This window comes from Carcharodon carcharias, chromosome 17 (genome assembly GCF_017639515.1).
Source record: "Carcharodon carcharias isolate sCarCar2 chromosome 17, sCarCar2.pri, whole genome shotgun sequence".
NCBI lineage: Eukaryota > Metazoa > Chordata > Chondrichthyes > Lamniformes > Lamnidae > Carcharodon > Carcharodon carcharias.
In genome coordinates this window covers 121,968,719-121,988,769 of record NC_054483.1, presented here as the reverse complement: position 1 = coordinate 121,988,769, position 20,051 = coordinate 121,968,719, and positions in this window count along the sequence as shown.

Sequence of the window (20,051 nt, the reverse complement as noted above, 5' to 3'; positions counted from 1 at the left end):
CATTTCTCTCGGTTTCAGGCCACTCTTGATGAATTGCTTTGGAATCAAATAGTATCATCACTCTGCTTCCTGGTTTCCTATAATAACATCTTGACTCTCATTACGTTAATAGCTCCACTGGTGATCTTCTGTTGATTTGTTGAGAGATGCTATTTTTGGCAGTAACCTACGTAGCCCTCACCATAGGTGGGCTTTCCTTTGGCTTTGCTCAACTTGTAATGTCAGATGAACTGATCTTTTCCATTAGTTTGCTCCAGTATTATTGCATAATGAATGGAGGCATTACTCCTATCATTAAGTTTCCTCTTTTTCTATTCCCTCTTGTGCAGTAGTATTAGGATCTCTTCCTGCAAGTAATTGTCCCTTTTTGAATGGGAGTTGATTTTTTAACAGTAATTGGTCATATCTGGCATAGACTCCCACAGAGTAAATTAAACCTGCTCTGGTCCATAACGGATAGCTGGTTCTATTATTAATACCTAACCCTTACAATATTAACAGTTTGGGTAAGATTGGCCCATTGGACCCTATGGCCAGAATTTTCCAGTTGACGTGTGGGTGGCAGGGCCTGCATGTCAGCGCCGACACCATCGCGATATTTCGGTGGGTGAGCACGATCAGTTCGCCCGCCATTAATTGAAGGGCTCATTAAGCCCCTTAACTTGCCAATTGTGTACAATTTTGAGGGGCCGGTGCGAACTTCAGGTTGGTGCACGGGCCCAACGGGCAGCGGGTAGGAGATTATTTAAGAAAGCTTTTGCAATGTCGGGATATGTGGACTCAGAGGGGTTGTTCATGTTTTTCATGAAGTTATAATTGATGAAAGTGTTTAAAAGTTGCCTGTGTAATTGTTAATAGTTCGCATCGATTTCCAAGAGCTTCTTGTGTACCTTGAAACCAGTCTGCAGACAATAATCTTTATCGGGCCTGCAGCTTTCTGGAGGCCTCCATTTAGCCTGGGGATAAGGGTTCTGACATCTCCACTGGAGGCAGTTCCTCTGAGGAGGAAGGGAGGGATAGAATAAGGAGGAGGCCAGGAGTGGACAATCAGCCTCCTGGGGAACCACCTTTGGGAGGCCAGGCGCAGGCACAAGGGGCACAGGGCCAAGAGGTTGTCCAAGGTGGACACCACTATTCTGCTGCCAGGGTTTACAGGCGGCGAAGCAGCTGCCTCAATATGTCTGAGGTGCAGTGCCAAAGGAAGCTCCGTCTCTCAAGGGAGACAGTCGACTATACCTGTCAGATGATTGGCCCTGAGATCTCCCCTAACTGTGTGGGTGGACACCCCATGCCAACAACTCTGAAGCTCACAGTTGCCCTCCACTTCTATGCCTCTGGCTCCTTCCAGGGCTCGGTGGGCAATCAGCTGTCCACACTTGTGTCAAGCAAGTTGCAGATACTCTGTTAAGACGGGTATCCACCTTCATCCACTTCAGCTACTACCAAGTAAATCAAGCACAGTGAGCCAGAGGCTTTGCGGCCATTGCTGGCTTCCCCCGTGTCCAGGGTGCTATAGACTGCCCACATGTGGCCATCAAGGTGCCAGCGGGTGAGCCCGGTGCCTTCATCAACAGGAAGGGCTTCCACTCCATGAACGTGCAGATAGTGTGTGATCACAGGGTGCTGATTCTACAAGTCTGTGCAAGGTACCCAGGCAGCTCCCACAACACCTACATCCTCAGACACTCCCAGGTGCCAGGGCTCTTCAGTGCTCCAGCCCGGCTGGATGGATGGCTGCTGGGTGACAAGGGCTATCCCCTCAGAAGGTGGCTCATGATGCCTCTCCACCATCCAAGAACAGAAGCTGAGCAGCGGTACAATAGGAGCCACACCTCCACAAGGGCTGTGGTGGAGAGAACCATCGGTCTTCTTAATATGCACTTCCGATGCCTGGACCACTCAGGGAGTGCACTCCAGTACCCCCCCAGATCGCGTCTCTCTGATAGTGGTTGCATGCTGCACTCTGCACAATCTTGCGCTAGAAAGGGGGGTTGCAGTTGATGATGAAGACCTTGACTCAGTGGATGAGTCTGCAAACGATGAATCCAGCAGTGGCTCAGAGGATGAGGAAGCACAGGGCAATGATGAGGGGCAGAATGATGACCTGCATTTACACCAAGGAGGCAGGGACACCCGGGACAAGTTAATCCAAAGATCCTTCAGCTAGCTCCGCGCACATGGATCAGCAGGACCAGAATTGCCTTGCGCTTCCACACGTGGCACTTAGGTGCTACATCTTCTACCTGTTCAGCTGCAAATAAGGGCTTAGTACAGAACCATCAATGTCCACTCAAACACTCATGATAAATCTGTGAAAAAGAAAAATGCACCACAAACAAAAGACTCTCAGCCATGGTTCCAAAGATGGACTTTATTTTGTCCAAAACAAAAACACACACCACTTGTTAGCAATCACAAAAATATGGGTACCTATTCTAAGGCCAACACAAAATCACCTGTGACATACCTGGGGAATGCCCAAGGTGCCTTATGTTTATGTTTGCAGGTGCTACATCTTGGTGCCACCCCATCGCTCGGAGTGGCTTCTGAGCCAGCCTGTTGACTCTGCTGTCCTGTTGGCCTTAATGACCTTGGCAGGCGTCCTCTGGCCCATGGAGCCTGTGATGGCCCCGCCTGGGATGGAGTGGCCAGTTCCAGAACTGGCATCTCCCCAGTTGTCACAGACTCAACGGAAGAAACGTTAACCAGCAGAGGGGCGGAGGAGCTGCTGCCCTCATCCGGAGGGCCCTGAGAGGAGCTCGCAGATACAACAAGCAGCTGCTGCGCCAACGTGAGGTCCAAATCTACCTCCCTGCTCACCGCAGATGAATGGGCACCGAGTGCCGGCGCTTGGTGTCCACAACATCTCCCACAATGGAAAACACCACCTGTGGCCAGAACCACTGTGAGGGTTTGCAGGTCAGAGTGTAACCCAATCATATTTTGATCCATTTGATGGAAGCCCCTCTCTATGAGAGTCACCAATCTCTCATTGAAGGAATCCTGATGCTCTGCTCTGAGGGTGGGATCTTCACACGCACTCTGCCTAGACTCCTCCATCGCAGAGAGCAACTGAGCCATTCGCTCATGCAACCCTGCCAGATGCAAACGCACTTCCTGCTGCCTGTCTTGCAGCTGCTGCAATGGGGACAACTCCAAAGGCACGTCATCAGTGCCAGACTCAGCATGTGCCTGGTCCCCTGCAGCCCCTGTCATCTCTTCCAGCGATTGTGATGTACCTCTCCACTGTGCCCCAGGACACTAGCCGACGGTAAAATCCCCACCGAGGTGTGTGTGTCTGCGCTGGTGCCTGGCTGGCTGAAATGATGTGCCACAGGTAGCACTTGTTGGCCCTCAGTTGTGGAGGGGGGGCCGCGGGATCGAGGTGTGGGTCGCTCTGGTGGTGATGCTGAAATTAACAACAAGGAAAGTGCATCAGTTAGTGTTCATCCAGTTAAACATTTCATCCCTCCGCACACCCCCCCCAGCCTCATAAGTTGCTCACCCTTCAAGACCCGAAGGAGACGAACATTGGTGAGGTGAAAAAGAGTCAAGACGAGCACCAACCATTAAACACACACTCAGACAGGCTGGTCAGATGGCCTCAGGAATGCCACATGGCTTGTTATGAACCAGAGGAGTGGGGACAGTGCAGAGGTACCTGACCTGGATGCATTGTGGCCTGGATAGTTGCAGGGCTGAGGAAACATCACAAATAGAAGCGACATTTGCCGTGGATCACAGGAGATTGAGAGGTCACATTATTGGCTTTCATTCCATAAGGAGGGGCATAGACCGGGTGGGCAGAAGGCAACATTTCCCCTTGGCGCAGGGATGAGTAACATGGTGGCATTCATCTAAGTTGAGTGTCATGAAGGTCACAGCTGAGGTGCTGAGGGCCTTTTGGACAGAGTAATGTGGGGCGCACTGGCTGAAAGGGTGCTGGTGCTCCCAAACCCCCTCAGATGAAATACGTCTTTGGCTGTGCAACAGTGATCCAATGGCATGTTAGACCATGGGGATAGTGGTCACAAATGGGATAAGGTGACTTTGGAAGGTGGTGGAGATGCGATTCCTCAAGGGGATGAGGGTCCTTTCTGTATGACCCACACATCAGAATGTCTCAGTCTGTGAATGGGCAGTGTTGCAGCATTAAGAATTGCAGCAACCATCAGTGCTTTGGATGGTGGCATTCAGAGTGGATGGGACTGTGGACCTCAAATACCTGGCCGCTGGACCCCAGCCTCACCGCCCCCAGCCACCCTGACCTCCTGACTGCTGCCCAGCTCCATGACCTGCTCTTCAAAAGGAGTGAGGCGCTGCAGGAGGGCATGCCCACTTCCAGTCCTCTGGAGCTCCTGGGCATTGATGTGAGTTTTTGCCTGCAAAACAGAGAAGAGGTTTTATTGGGGCTAATCGCTCATGTACTCTGCAAGCAGACACCGCACCCCAACCACAGTGGCCCATCTGAGGCCTCCAGCAGCTCCTGTCCACACTACTGGTGATCAGTCCCCAGAAGATAGTACGGCTGCTCCCAACCACCTCCCGCAACGGTCACCTTGGACACATTCAACGTCCATCATTTTGAATAACACATGGGTCTTAGTGCCCATGGCAAGGAGGTGCAACTAGGTGCCGCACCAATGCCAGCAGATGGCATCTGCCCAAAACACCTTGAGGTTCCCCTTCACCATCTCATCACCATCAATAAGACATGTGTTGGAGTTCTGAGTATGTGTCGAGCTGCCTCCCCTGCAGGTTGCCCCCAGACTACTCAAATGCCACAAATGCCAACATATGCTGCGGGGAGAATCCATCTTCTCCTCAACCACTAGGGCTGGTGTAAGCATGGTCAGTACCCATTTGCCCACCCAGCATGCGACAGATGCCCTCTGCAATAACGACAGCAAGACATGGTGGGGAGGGGGTCAAAGGCTAAGGCTGCCTTCTGGGTCAAATGGCCAAGACAGACATGGTACTCACCCATCCAGAACGCAGCAAATCATTGAATCTTTCCCTGCACTGGATGCCAGTACATCGCCCATCATCATGGGCCCTGAAGCTGTCATCCACCTCCTCCCACGCCTGGCTGGTGAGATGTGGGGCTCTTCTCCTCCCATCCTCCGGATACAGAAGGTGCCGACGGATGCCCACATCTTGCAGGAGGACAGCAAGGCATGCATCGGAAAATCGGGGGGCACAGTGACCCTCCGCTGGCCTCTCCTGCAATCTGCCCCCCTCCTCCTGCTCATGCTGCTGTCCACTCGGTCCTCCCTCCCTCTCTCCATGAGTCGCCATGGTGCACTGCCTCAAGCAGGCTGACTGGCCATTCTTTATACAGGCTGCCAGCTCCCCATTGGAACCGGCAGTCTGAGACCGCCCGCCCCCACGACTATTTTCCTGTTCTCCATGGGAGTCGCCTTAATTGGCTCACCCGCGGAAAATGGCGGCACAGCCCATTTCTCCAGCAGCAATCAGCCACTCGCCCGACTGGCAATCAAAAAATTCTGGCCTATGAGTTCCTTTGAATGTTCTTCATGAGCTATTAGAGCGAGGGATTATTGCTTTGTAAAATACAGCAGCCCAGCACATTCAAACTGCATCTGCTCTCCGTTTGTCACAGCTCTTGTACTATGGCTTGTGTTTTGTGTATTTTTCAGCTGATGCAATTATGGTGAGAATTTCTAACAGATAGGCAGGCCAGACCCAGGTAATTAACTTGCATATTAATATCATCGCTATTGCTGGAAGCTCTGAACTTTAAAAGAGGATGTTTATTTGCTGCCTTTGTTCTGTACTTTAAAAGGTTTTCACATCTTTTATGAATATCCTCCATCTTGTGGTATTTTAGTTCCCTCTTGTCAGTACATTACCACATGATGTATTGTTAATCCCACATTTATTTAGGTGGGGAAAGTGGAGCCAGGTGGTTTTATCTGGAGAGTCCAGTTTTCTGTAAGAAGCTCCTGCGTGGAATATTGAAGTACTGGACACCAAAAGCAACATTCCCCACCATCCCTCTCCTTTGGCCTGGGATCCAGCGACAATACTGTTCTTGGATGTATATCCCACTGGCTGCAGCCTCCCCTGTGGCACTGCCTTTTAATAGAGGTGCCGCCCTCTGATTGGGTGGGACTCTGTTCTGGGGGTCCTTGATCTTGGGGAAGGCTTGCTGCCTGTCAAGTTAATTAAGGGGAGAATTTTCGGTTTGGCGAGCAGAGGTGGGGCCCGCTCACTGAGGCATAAAATGATGCACGGTGATGTCGGGCATGCAACTAGATATCACCACACGTCATTTAGATTTTCAGTTCAGTGGGCATGCAGCTGACTCGGCTGCCAAACTGAAAAGGCCTATTAAGGCCATTTAACTAACAATTAAAATAATTAATGGAGCTGCCCATCCAACCTTAAGGTTGGCGGCAGGCGAAGAGCCCAGGCGGCTTTCGCATTTATCATGGAATCTCATCCACGGGCGGGATGAGGTTTCCTGAATGTTTTTGAAATCTTGGAAAAATTTTTAATAAAATGAATACACACGTCCCAGCTCATGTGACAGTTTCACATGAGGGGTCATGGTCTAAAGATTTTTTTCTCCTTTATTAAACTTTAGAAACTTTAAACTAATCTCCCTGGGATTTCTGCACTCTTCCATGTCCATGTGTGAAAGAACGCACTCCCGACTCAGGGAACACCCATCCCCCCGCCTGCACAGGGAGCACACAGCATTTCCAGGTGCATGTCATGCTGGGCGGGCCAATGTAAAATGGTGGATCGGACCTGATCGAGGGCACCGATCGGGTCTGCGCCTATGCCCGGCCCCGCACACTCTCCGGCGGGGGCAGTGTTCTCTCCTTTGCCTGAGTGGCAATTAACGTGGTGGGTCTTCCCTCAAAGAAACCACATGGGGCTTCTGCCATCAGGACTTCATTAAATACCATCCAACATCGTTTTCTCTTGAAGTCAGTGTGCATAAAACTGCATACTTTACACAGCATTTTGCTTGCTAAAATATAAAGAAAACTATCATCCCATCCCCCTGGGCTAAACATGAATCCAAGACTCTGAAATTAAAGTATAATCTGCTGATTCACTGCAATGTCTCTACATCATCCACTCCCTGTGGCAAAGTAATATAGACTTCAACCACCCTCTGTGTAAGTGAATTTCTCAGAACCACAGTCCTCATTTTTAATCATCATTTTAAAGTAATGACCCCCACATGACCAACTCTCCAGTCAGTGAAAATATTATTTTGTCATTGACTCTATCAAATTGATGAACTCTCTTCTTAACCTCCACTGTTCCACTGGAAATAGTCCCAGTATCTCAAAACTTCCCTCAGACTATCGTTAACTGTCCTTGGCATAATTCTTGTGAATCTATGCAAAATGTTCAATGGCTTTAATGACTCCCTGTAATAAAACATCAGAAACTACAGGCAGAAAATGGAATGCAGGTTGAAAGCAGAGTGAGCTGATATGAGTCTGGTGAATGGGGAGTTTGGTGGAGGGGGGAGGAGTTTGACTTCCTTTTGTACTTTTATGCTTACTTCAGTGCAGTGGCAGGAGCTGGTTGGTGAGTAACTGTTAAACTGATTAGGAATTAAGAAATGTATAACTCTTAGTTGAAAGTGGTACTAGCATTTAATATAAGTACAGAAATTGTAGCATACATAGAAATTATTCTAAGTTAATTAAGAAATAATTGAATTAAATTATCTAAATAACAAAAGTAACAATGGCAGGACAGGTGTTGTGTTGCAGCTGTGGAATGTTGGTTCCCTGGACACCAATACAATCCAAGACAATCAAGGCTGCAGTTAATAGTGGAGAAGCCTCAGACTTTGCAATTGTCAAACAGGTTTGAGGTACTTGCAACCTGTGTGGGTGAAAGCACAGTCTGCAGGGTGGATGAGTAAACAGGCCGTGGCACAATACAGGAAACTGTTCAAGCATGGGCAGCAAAAAAGAATGTAGTGGTAATAGGGGACAGTATAGTCAGGAGGTAGAGGGAGCGGAATCCTTAAAATGCATCCAGGAGAGCTTTTTAAGCCAGTTCATAGAAAGTCTTACTAGAAAGGGGGCAGTCCTGGACTTAATTTTAGGGAATGAAGCTGGGCAAGTGGTAGAGGTATCAGTGGGGGAGCCTTTTGCAGATAGTGATCATAACTCCATTAGATTCAAGGTTGTTATGGAAAAGGACAAGGATGGGCCAGAAATCTAAACTGGGGGAAGGCCAATTTTAATAAGATCAGGTATGATTTGGCTACAGTGGGCTGGGAGCAGCTACTTTTAGGCAAGTCTGCATCAGAGCAGTGGGATTCATTCAATAATGAAGTAGGGAGAGTACAGGGCCAACATATTCCAGTAAAGATGAAGGGTGGGACCAACAAACCCAGGGAACCCTGGATGTCAAGGGATATACAGGGGTGGATAAAGAGAAAAAGGGAGGCATATGGCAGATACCAAGCGCTCAAAACAGCGGAAGCCCTGGAGAATTATGGAATATGTAGGGGGAACTTCAAAAGGAAGTTAGGAGAGCTAAAAGGGGGCATGAGAAAACATTGGCAGGTAAAATAAAGGAAAATCCAAAGTTATTTTACAAGTACATTAGAACCATAGAACCATAGAAAAGTTACAGCACAGAAAGAGGCCTTTCGGCTCATCTTGTCCATGCCAGCCTGAGGACACCCAGGTGCCCTTTCTAATCCCACCTTCCTGCACCCGACCCATAGCCCTGCAGCTTACAGCACTTTAGGCTCAGATCCAGGTACTTTTTAAAAGAGTTTAAAGTTTCTGCCTCTACCACCAACTTGGGCAACGAACTCCAGACACCCACTACCCACTACATTAAAAAGTTCTACCTCATGTCCCCCCTACACCTTCTGCCACTTATCTTGAATCTATGTCCCCTGGTTCTAGAATTCTCCATCAAGGGAAACAATTTAATCCTGTCCACTCTATCTATTCCCCTCATAATTTTGTACACCTCAATCAAGTCAACTCTCAGCCTTCTTAAGGAAAATAACCCCAACCTGTCCAATCTCTCCTCGTAGCTACACTTTTCTAACCCTGGCAACATTCTTGTAAACCATCTCTGTACTCTCTCCAGATTTATTACATCCTTCCTGTAATGTGGTGACCAGAACTGCACACAAGGCTCCAGTTGTGGCCTCACCAGTGTTTTATACAATTCCAACATTATATCCTTCCTTTTATATTATATACCTCTGCCAGTAAAGGAGAGCATTCCATATGCCTTCTTTACAACCTTGTCTACTTGAACTGCTGCCTTCAAGGATCTGTGTACTTGTACGCCAAGATCTCTCACTTCATCTATCCCTCTTAGTATATTCCCATTTATTGTGTAATCCCTGTAACTGTTTGACTTCCCTAAATGTATGACCTCACACTTCTCTGTGTTAAAATCCATCTGCCACTTTACCGCCCACTCCACCAACCCATCTATATCATTTTGGAGATTATGGCTATCCTCTACACTATCTACTACTTGTCCAATCTTTGTGTCATCTGCAAATTTCCCAATCGTGCCCCCCACATTCACGTCCAAATTGTTAATATATAACACAAACAGTAAGGTTCCAATACCGAGCCCTGTGGAACACCACTTGAGACAACTTTCCATTCGCAAGGGCATCCATTGACCATTACCCTTTGTTTCCTGTTACAAAGCCAACCTTTTATCCAGTTTGCCACATTACCCTGAATCCCATGGGCTTTTACTTTCCTGACCAATCTGCCATGTGGGACCTTGTCAAATGCCTTGCTAAAATCCATGTACACAACATCCACTGCATTACCTGCATCAACCATTCTTGTCACTTCCTCAAAGAATTCAATCAAATTTGTGAGGCAAGACCTTCCTTTAACAAATCCATGCTGACCATCCCTGACTAGTCCATGCCTTTCCACATGACAGTTGATCCTATCTCACAGGATTGATTCTACTAATTTGCTCACCACCGATGTAAGACTAACTGGCCTATAATTGTTTGGCATTCCTTTGATCCCTTTTTAAACAAGGGAACTACATTTGCATTTTTCAGTCTTATGGAGAAAAATCAGACAAAGCCAAAGAGAAGTTAACAAGAAACATTAGATTCAAATAAATCAAGCAAATACATTAAGAGCATCACAACAGTTGTTGTACTTTATAAGTAATTCACTGCTTGTGATTAACTTTCAAAAGCCTCCAGGCTTTTTCAGTTGATCTCTCGATTTGATCAACTTTGGCATCAAGTGTAAAAGATTTGGGAGCTATGATGTGAAGCATAAAACATTAGTGGGCCTCTTCATTTCAATTATGAATCATACACACTTAAGAAATTGGCACTGCATCACCCCCGGTGAGTTATGCTTTATATCTGCATCTTCTACTGATCAAGAGCATCAATGTATGTTAAGAAGGAACTTCATCTTTTCTTTTTTCAATGTTACCTTTCATTTGCTACCTCTCCTTTGCTGAAGGTTATAGTTCAAGTTTGGATGCTGTTTGGGTGATAGGAGGGTGTTGCTGCTCTCTTGGTCATTTTATGTGTTAAGCCTGGATGAAAAACAGACTTTTAATTATATAAAATAATAAACATTTCAAAGTTAATCATGTGCAATGACGTACTTTGGAAGGGCAAATTCTGTTGTTAATGCAGTCATTTTTCACAGAATAAAGATTCCACAAACAACAATAAGATGAATAAGCAATAAATCTGTTTTTAGCCATTTAAATATTGGCAAATATGCAAGAAGAGCTCCCTGCTCTTCCACGAATGATGCCATGGAATCTTTAACCTCAAACAAAAGCAACTGGACAGGCGGATGAAGCTTAGCTTAGCAGCATTTGAAGTACAGAACCTCCAACAATGAAACACTCCTTTATTACAGCAATGAATTGTGAGCCTTGGGTATTTGTACTGAAACCCTGGAGATGGTGTATATTGGTGGGATATTTGATCATGAACTATTGCCATTCATAGAAACATAGAATGGTTACAACACAAAAGGAGGCCATTCAGCCTGCTGTGTCTGTGCCAGCCCTCTGAAGGAGCAATTTACCTCTTGCCATTCCCCTGCCTTTTCCCTTTCACCCTGCACATTTTCCTCTGCATACAATGATCCAACTCCTTTTTGAAAGTCTTGATTGACGTGCCTTCACCACACTCTGAGACAGTGCATTCCAAATCCTAGCCACGTGCTGTGTAAAAGAAAGTTTCTCCACATGTTGCCAATGCTTATTTTGCCAATTCCCTTAAATATGCACCCTCTGGATCACACTCCTTCAATTATCTACTCTGTCCAAGCCCCTCATGATTTTGAATACCTCTATCAAACCTCCCTTCCATTTTCTCTTCAATCTATCCATGTAACTGAAAGTTAAGCCAATTTGCATTGATCCAAAGTACATTGTTATTATCCCAGCTGAGATTACCCTGGACAAGCCTGATCCCAGAGTGGAACCCGGCTTGATAGATCCTAACTTTTATTTATTTGTTTAGATACATGGAGAGTGGCTACTGAACAGAAGCACAGGTGTCAGATGATGAACTTTTAACAAAAGAATAAAACATTTATTCAACAAGAAAAGATGAACTATATTACAATACCCCTTCACCCCCAACAACTGTACCTTTACAGATGTATACAGATTTGTAAGGATAACACAAGTTAAAAAAGCTATCTTATACTCTAATATACACAGTAAGTACTAGTCCATGTAAGCCTATGGCAACCTGTGGTCAGACACACCACACCCTGAAATCAAGTGACAGATGCCACCTAAACCAAGTGCTATGGATCTCTCCTCAATTCCCCCCAGACGCTTGTCACAGCATGAGCCAACCAGTCTCGCTGAACTCTGTCTTTCACATGAGAGTTTCCAATCCCCACTTTCCATGATCTCAACTTGGAATCTTCTCCCAAACCCACACTTTCTCTCAGATGCCTTCTGCAAGAGTTCACCTCCAGGTTTTTGAATCCTCTTTCTGATGTTCCTCTTCCCTGAGTCACTGCATGCATTCAGGCTGTCTTCCATGCACTCTCTCTCACCGACTCAGCTGTCAACAGTAGCACTGCTTCACAAGCCCACAGCAAAGCATTACAGACTGTCAGCTGTCTCTTTGGAGCTTCTTGCCTCTTGCAAGCTGTTCTTACTTTAAATCTGCTTTCTGCAGCTTTTGTCTTTTTATATCTGAAGCTTGGAACCTTTCTCTCTCTGCCCCTCACTCTTAACTTGACTTAACAGGGCCTTTTCCAGGTTCCTGTCCTTCCTTTGACTGCTTGGAACTTTCTCTTGTTCCACTTTCCATGATTTTGGGGTTTTTCTTTAGCTTTGGATTGGCTATCTGTCCCTTCCAGGTTGCTTCCCTAACAGTTATCTTCGAAACCAACTGAACTTCAACAAGTTCCAAAACTGCTGTTTCTAGCTTCTCTTTGTGTGTCTGTGGGAGGCACCTGCCTCTCTGGGCCTCTGTTGCTAGGCAACAGTCCAATTCACCTACTCTTGTTTGCTTAACTTCTTAAGTCGTAAGCTCTCATTAGAAATACAGGCACCTTTCTAAAGTGAACTAAAACTCAATTTGACCTTTCTTAACACAGATACAGAAATACAAATCAAACTTAAACATTAAAGCTAAAACTCATTCCTAACACCTACAAATACCAATATAAGTTAATTAAACTATCTCTATTTCCTAACAACATAAGTTTCCCACAAGGATGCTGGTTATAGCAATCAAGTGTGGGAACCCAGTGTATTTGATTTTCTCCTTCCTCCCAGGTCAAAAACGCTGAAGTTACCTACAGCACTGCTGAGTAATCCTGAGTGAAATCACTTCACTCATTGTAGGCTTGGGAGCAAACTTGAAAACTTGTTGGAGGAATGCGACCCAGTACCACACCACATAGCACAAGTATCCATTGAGTAATCTTTGGGCTTCTAGACATCCAATAATATTTGTTATGGACTGACAAGTCCAATTAGAAGCAGAGAAGGAATTCACGTTGGTGGATATTTAGTTCATAGTTCCTTTCCATAGCTTACTATAAATGCCAATTTAGTAAATTGCCTCTTGTAATGTCCTTCATGCTGAGATTTAATTATGCAAATTATGAAGGAAGTACGATTGCACGGAATGCCAATATAAAAAACTTGGCTAAGCAAAAGCATTGCATGGAAGCAATGGCATCAAGTAAATGGATAAGATGCTTGTTGCTGCAACATTAGGTAATCAATTAAAAATCAAACTTTAGAAGTGGAAAGATGTGGCTGTTGCAAGTTTGTAAGGACAGATAATGCACAGTAGATGATGGTAAGGATCCGAAAGGACCTAATCCTCTCATAATAACAATTAATTCAACACTATGTTTACTCCTTTGTATCAGTTATGGATATGTAAATACAATAGATCTGCAGATAAGCAAGAAATTACCAAATCATAGTTTAATCCAGCTAGACTACATCAATGAAAAAGACCCACACATTTAGGAGTTGGCACAATATGATAGTTTGCGAGAAGAAAACAGAAGGGCTAATTCAGGGACTCTGCATTTCCAATAGGGAAGGGGTTGCATGAGACAGGACAATGCAAGGTCACAGAACATGTTCTGAGTCCCTTTTGGATCATATGGGATAACAACGTTGTGCCCAGTGGTACAAATGGTAACATAAGTGCTGACTCATTCCTGGAATGAAAGGCTTATCTTATGACGAAAGGTTGAACAGGTGGGCTTATACCCATTGGAGTTTAGAAGAATGAGAGGTGATTTTATTGAAACATACAAGATTCTGAGGGGACTTGACAGGGTGGATACCAGGAGGATGTCTCTTGATGGAAACATTAGAGCTAGGGGACATAGTTTAAAAATAAGAGGTCTCCCTTTTAAGATGGAGATGAGGATTTTTTTTTCTCTGAGGGTCGTTAGTCTGTGAATTTCTCTTCCAAAGAAAGCCATTGAATCTATCCAAGGCTGAGTTAGTTAGATTTTCAATAGACAAGGGAGTCAAGGATTATGGGGGAGACGGAGTGGAGGTGGGGGGGGTGGTGGGGAGACAGGTAAATGGAGTTGAGATACAACTAAATGAGCCATGATCTTAATGAATGGCGGAGCAGCCTCGAAGGGCCAAATAGCCTATTTCTACTCCTAAGTCCAACGTTTGTAAAAACATTCAGAAGGTACAAAAGTATTGAGAATGCTGGAAATTTGAACTAAAAGCACAAAATGCTGGAAATACTCAACAGGTTTGGCAGAATTTGTGGAGAGAGGAACAGGGTTAACATTTCAGATTGACGACCTTTCATCGGAACTGGAAATTAGAGAGGTTTTTAAATAAGTATAGAGAAAAGGAGAGGCAGGGAAGAACGAAAGAGAATGGTGATAGAGTGGAAAGTAGACAGGGGTGATTAAATGACTGAAAGGATAATGTTGCAAGGCAAAAGGAGATAGCAATAGGGCAAGTAAAGAAACAGAAGATGGACAGAGGGGATGTGTAAATGGCAGAAGCTGAATCCTCACCAAAGGCTGCCATCCAAATAAACAATGGAGCAGAGGTTATGATTTGAAATAGTTAAATTCAATGTCCGGCCAGGAAGGTTGTAAAGTGCCTAACTGAAAGATGAGGTCCTGTGTCTCGAGCATGTACTGAACTTCATTGGGACACTGCAGGAGGCCAAGAATAGAGAGGTCAGAGTGAGAATGGGTGGAGAATTAAAATGACAGGCGATTAGAAGTTGGGGTCATGCTTGCAGACTGGGTAGAGGTGCTCCAGAAAATGGTCACCCAATCTGCCTTTGATCTCCTCAATGTAGGGTTGACCACATAGTGAGTAGCAAACACAGTATATTAAATTGAAAGAGGAGCATTGAAACTCCCAGTTTCTCCATTCCCTTCCTATCAGTCCTGACAATACCAGCTTCCATCGAAGTGCTCTGATATATCTTCCAATTCCCTCAACCTAGGAATCCCTTCCACTCAGCTGCAGGGGCCTTCGACCATGTCTATTCTATTTCCAACATTTCTATTCTCACCTTCCAAACTCACGACCACTACCAATTAGAAGGACAAGGGCATGGATATAGATGGGAGCACCACCACCTGGAAGTTTCCCTATATATTGTTGTCCCTTCACTGTCGCTGTGTCAAAATCCTGGAACTCCCTCCCTAACAGCACTGGATGTACCTACACCACATGGACTGCAGCGGTTCAAGAAGGCAGCTCACCACCACCTTCTCAAGGGCAACTGGGGATGGGGAATAAATGCTGGGCCAGCCAGCGAAGCCCACATCCCTTAAATTAATGAAAAAAAACCCTCCCCTCACACCATGAACCACAATAGAGTTCCCCATGTCATTACCTCCCACTTAACAACCTCCATATTTAGTAGATCATCAGTGAGCAGCTGGGAGTCTAGTGAGTGAGGGAGTACAGTGAACAAGGAAATGCTCTTTTCTTTTCCTATCTTTTTCAGACGCCAGTATTTGGTTCTTACTTTGGTACAGAAGAAGAAGCTGGTAAATAACTAGTAAGCTATTCTAGTTATTCTACTCATAGGGCAGGATTTTACCCTTGGCAGGGGCGGGTGGGGGTGGTCGGGACCCTGGTTGTTGCCTGCGATCGCTCTGCACCACGATTTCATATAGACAGGCTGGTTAAGGCCTGCCCTGCGTGGATCATGAGCGGCAGCGCTGAGCTGGGGGAGGAGGGGGAGCTGGGCCTCACGCAAAACTCACACATGCGTGAGAAAGAGAGCTTTAATCTCCCTGAGGCATAGAGCTGCCTCAGGGGGATTGAAGTGCTGTTTAAAACATTAATAAAGACAGTAAAAATTTCGTAAAACATGTCCCCTCAAGTGGCTGTGTCACATGAGCTCGGACATGTTTTTAATTTCAAAATAAAGTTTTTATTTAATGTTTGTTTGCTATAGGAAGCCTCATCCCGCTCGTGGATGAGGTTACTTAAAAAATGTAAAGGCCGCTTGGCATTTGAGCCTGTCAGCCAACCATAAGGTTGGACGGGCAGCGTAGATTTGAATTTAATTAGATTGTTAATGGCCTTAATAGGCCTTTTAATTATCAGTAGGCGTGCAGCTGACTCCGGCGCAGACCCGCCGAAAGAAATATCCCGCGAGTGTGTGGTGACGTCGGGATGCGCGCCCGACATCATTGCACTTCATTTTACACTCAGGCAAGTTTGTAAAAGTTAAGATATGGCAGGGAAGCTCGGCTGAGCGGAATGTGTATCCTGTGGAATGTGGGAAGTCATGGGCGCACATGTGTCCAAGACAAACACATTTACAGGAAGTGTCAGTGGCTGCAGAAGCTTAAGCTCCGGGTTTCAGAACTCAAGTGGCAGCCAGAGTCACAGTGGTGAATCTGCAAGGCAGAGACCTACGTGGATAGTACATTTAGGGAGGTGGTCACACCATAGGTTAGGAGTATGCAGGCTGAGAGGGAATGGGTGACCGCCAGGCCATTTGAGGGAACCAGGCAGGTACTATAGGAATCCTCTGAGCTGATCTTGCTCACTAACCAGTTGTCCATTTTGGATGCTGGTAAGGGCAATGGTTCCTCAGAGAAGTGAAGCAAGATCCAGGTCTGTGCTACCAAGGGTGGCTAAGCTGCACAGGAGGGGAGAAAGAAGAGTGGAAGAGCAATAGTGATAACAAATTCATTATTTAGGGGAACAGAAAGGCATTTTTGCGGCCATTGACCTAACTCCAGGATGGTATGTTGACTCCTGGTGCCAGGGTGAAGGGTGTCACAGAGTGGCTGCAGGACATTCTACTGGGGAAGGTGAACAACCAGAGGTCATGGTCCATGGTGGTACCAATGACATAGGAAGAGGGATGAGATCCTGCAAGCGGGTTTTAGGAAGTTAGGAAATAAATTAAAAAGGAGGACTTCAAAGGCAGTAATCTCAGGATTACTCCTAGTGTCACCTGATCATGGAATAGGAGGATTGAGTGATTAAACATGTGGCTGGAGAATTGGTATAGGAGGGGGGGCATCAGATTTCTGAGGCATTGGGGCCGGTAAAAGGTGGATGGGTTGCACCTTAGCAGGACTGGATCTAACATCCTCACAGGGTAGTTTGCTTGTGCTGTTGGGGAGGGTCTAAGATTGACAAGGGTATGGGATCCTGAGAATAAGCTCAGACTGGAGGGAAGCAAAATTAGTAACTGGAAGTAGAAAGGTAGTAAGCAAAATTAAAAGGCAGATGAAGCAGAGGCAAGCATCAAATAGGATCAGAATGCAGAATAATGTTAAAAAGATAAAGTTAAGGACACTCTGTTTGAATGCACATAGCATTTGCATTAAGGCAGATGTTTTGAAGACAAAAATCGAGATAAATGGGTATGATTTTTTGCCATTATGGAGACCTGGTTATGGGGTGACCAAGACTGGGAACTGAATATTCAAGGCTATTTGTCATTGAGGAATGATAGGCAAAAAGGAAAAGTAGGCGAGGTAGTGCTGTTAATAAGGGACAAGGTCAGTACATTAGAGAGACAGGACCTTAGATCAAAGAATCAAGATGTAGAATCAATTTGGGTGGAGCTAAGAAACAGCAAGGGGCAGCAAACATTGGTGGGAGCTGTTTAAAGGCCATTAAACTGTAGGGGTAACATTGGGCACAGTATAAGCCAAGAAAGTAGAGCTGCATGTAACATGGGGAATACAGCAATAATGGCGACTTTAATTTAGATATAGACTGAATAAACCTAATTAGCACTAATGCTGTGGAGGATAAATTCCAGCAGCGTATATGAGATGGGTTCCTGGAGCAGTACATTGTAAAACCAACTGGAGATTGGGCTATTTTAGATTTAGTATTATGTAATGAGAAAGGGCTAATTAATGAGCTTGCTGTAAAGAAGCCTTTGGAAAATAGTGACCATAATATAGAATTTTACTTTCCATTTCAAAGTGATATAGCTCATTCTGAAACTAGGAACTTAAGTCTGAACAAAGGGAACTATGAAGGTATGAAGGGTAAGTTGGCTACAGTGGATTGGGAAAATACTTTTAAAAAGTTTGACAGTAGACAGGCATTAGCTAGTGATTTAAAGAAGTATTACATGGGCCGGGATCTTCTGGCCCCTTCGTGGGTGGGACCTGCCACGGGCAAGGTAGCCCCCAGCCAGAAGCCCATTGACTTGCGGAGAGACCAGAAGATCCCAGCGGTGGGCAGGTTGGAAAATCTTGCCGACTGCCTACAACAAATATACATGTCTCTAAGTCACAAAAAACCAATAGGAAAGTTGAATCAACTGTCGCTAACAAACAAGTTAAGGATTGCATTAGACCAAAGGGAGTGGCTTATAAGGTTGCCAGAAAAAGTGGTAAACCCAAGGATCGGGAACAACCTAGAATCCAGCAAAGGAGGACCAAGAAACTGATAAAGGGAAAAAGAGAACATGAATGCAAGCCAGCAAGAAACATTAAGGCAGTCTGTAAGAACTTCTTTATGTGTGTAAAAAGGGAAAGATTAGCAAGGACAAATGTAAATCTATTACAAGCAGAGAAAAGGAAATTTATAATGGAGAATAGGGAAATGGGGAGAAACTAAACAGTTACTTTGTTTCTGTCTTCACAGAGGGAGATACAGAAAATCTCCCAGAAATACAAGGGAACCAAATGGCCCGTGAAATTGAGGAACTGAAAAGAAATTAGCATAAATAATGAGGTAGTGCTCAAAAGATTAATTGGATTAAAAGTTGATAAATCCCCTGGAGTTGATGAGAGTGTTGAAGGCGATGGCTATAGAGATAGAGGATGCATTGATAGTTATCTTTCAACATTCTATAGATTCTGGAAAGATTCCTGAAGACTGGAAAGTAGCAAATATAACCCCACTATTTAAGAAGGGAAGGAGAGAGAAAACAATTCTTACAGGCCTGTTGGTTTAATGTCAGTAGTGGGGAAAATGTTAGAATCTATTATAAAGGATGTGATAATTAGACATTTCAAAAATAATTATATGTAGGGCAGAGTCAACATGGAAATATTACACATGGTCCCAACATCCAAACCATGTATATCCATTGTGAACAGCTATGCCCCACTAGTAACAGCCTGACATCCTGATAATGACCCATTTATTCCTACTCACTGTTTTCTGTCTGTTAACCAATTCTCAATCTATACCAGTATATTACCCCCAATCTCATGTGCTCTAATTTTCTTTATTAATCTCCTGTATGAGACATTATCAAAAGGCTTCTGAAAATCCAAATACACCACATCTACTGGTTCTCCTTTATCTATGCTACAGGTAACATCCTCAAAAAACTCTAACAGGTTTGTCAAGCATGATTTACCTTTCATAAATCCATGTTGACTCAACAGGCCTGTAAGAATTGTTTTCTCTCTCCTTCCCTTCTTAAATAGTAGGGTTATATTTGCTACCTTCCAGTCTTCAGGAATCTTTCCAGAATCTATAGAATGTTGAAAGATAACTATCAATGCATCCTCTATCTCTATAGCCATCGCCTTCAACACTCTCATCAACTCCAGGGGATTTATCAACCTTTAATCCAATTAATCTTTTGAGCACTACCTCATTATTTATGCTAATTTCTTTTCAGTTCCTTAATTTCACAGGCCACTTGGTTCCCTTGTATTTCTGGGAGATTTTCTGTATCTCCCTCTGTGAAGACAGAAACAAAGTAACTGTTTAGTTTCTCCCCATTTCCCTATTCTCCATTATAAATTTCCTTTTCTCTGCTTGTAATAGATTTACATCTGTCCTTGCTAATCTTTCCCTTTTTACACACATAAAGAAGTTCTTACAGACTGCCTTAATGTTTCTTGCTGGCTTGCATTCATGTTCTCTTTTTCCCTTTATCAGTTCCTTGGTCCTCCTTTGCTGGATTCTAGGTTGCTCCCGATCCTTGGGTTTACCACTTTTTCTGACAACCTTATAAGCCACTCCCTTTGGTCTAATGCAATCCTTAACTTGTTTGTTAGCAACAGTTGATTCAACTTTCCTATTGGTTTTTTGTGACTTAGAGACATGTATATTTGTTGTAGGCAGTCGGC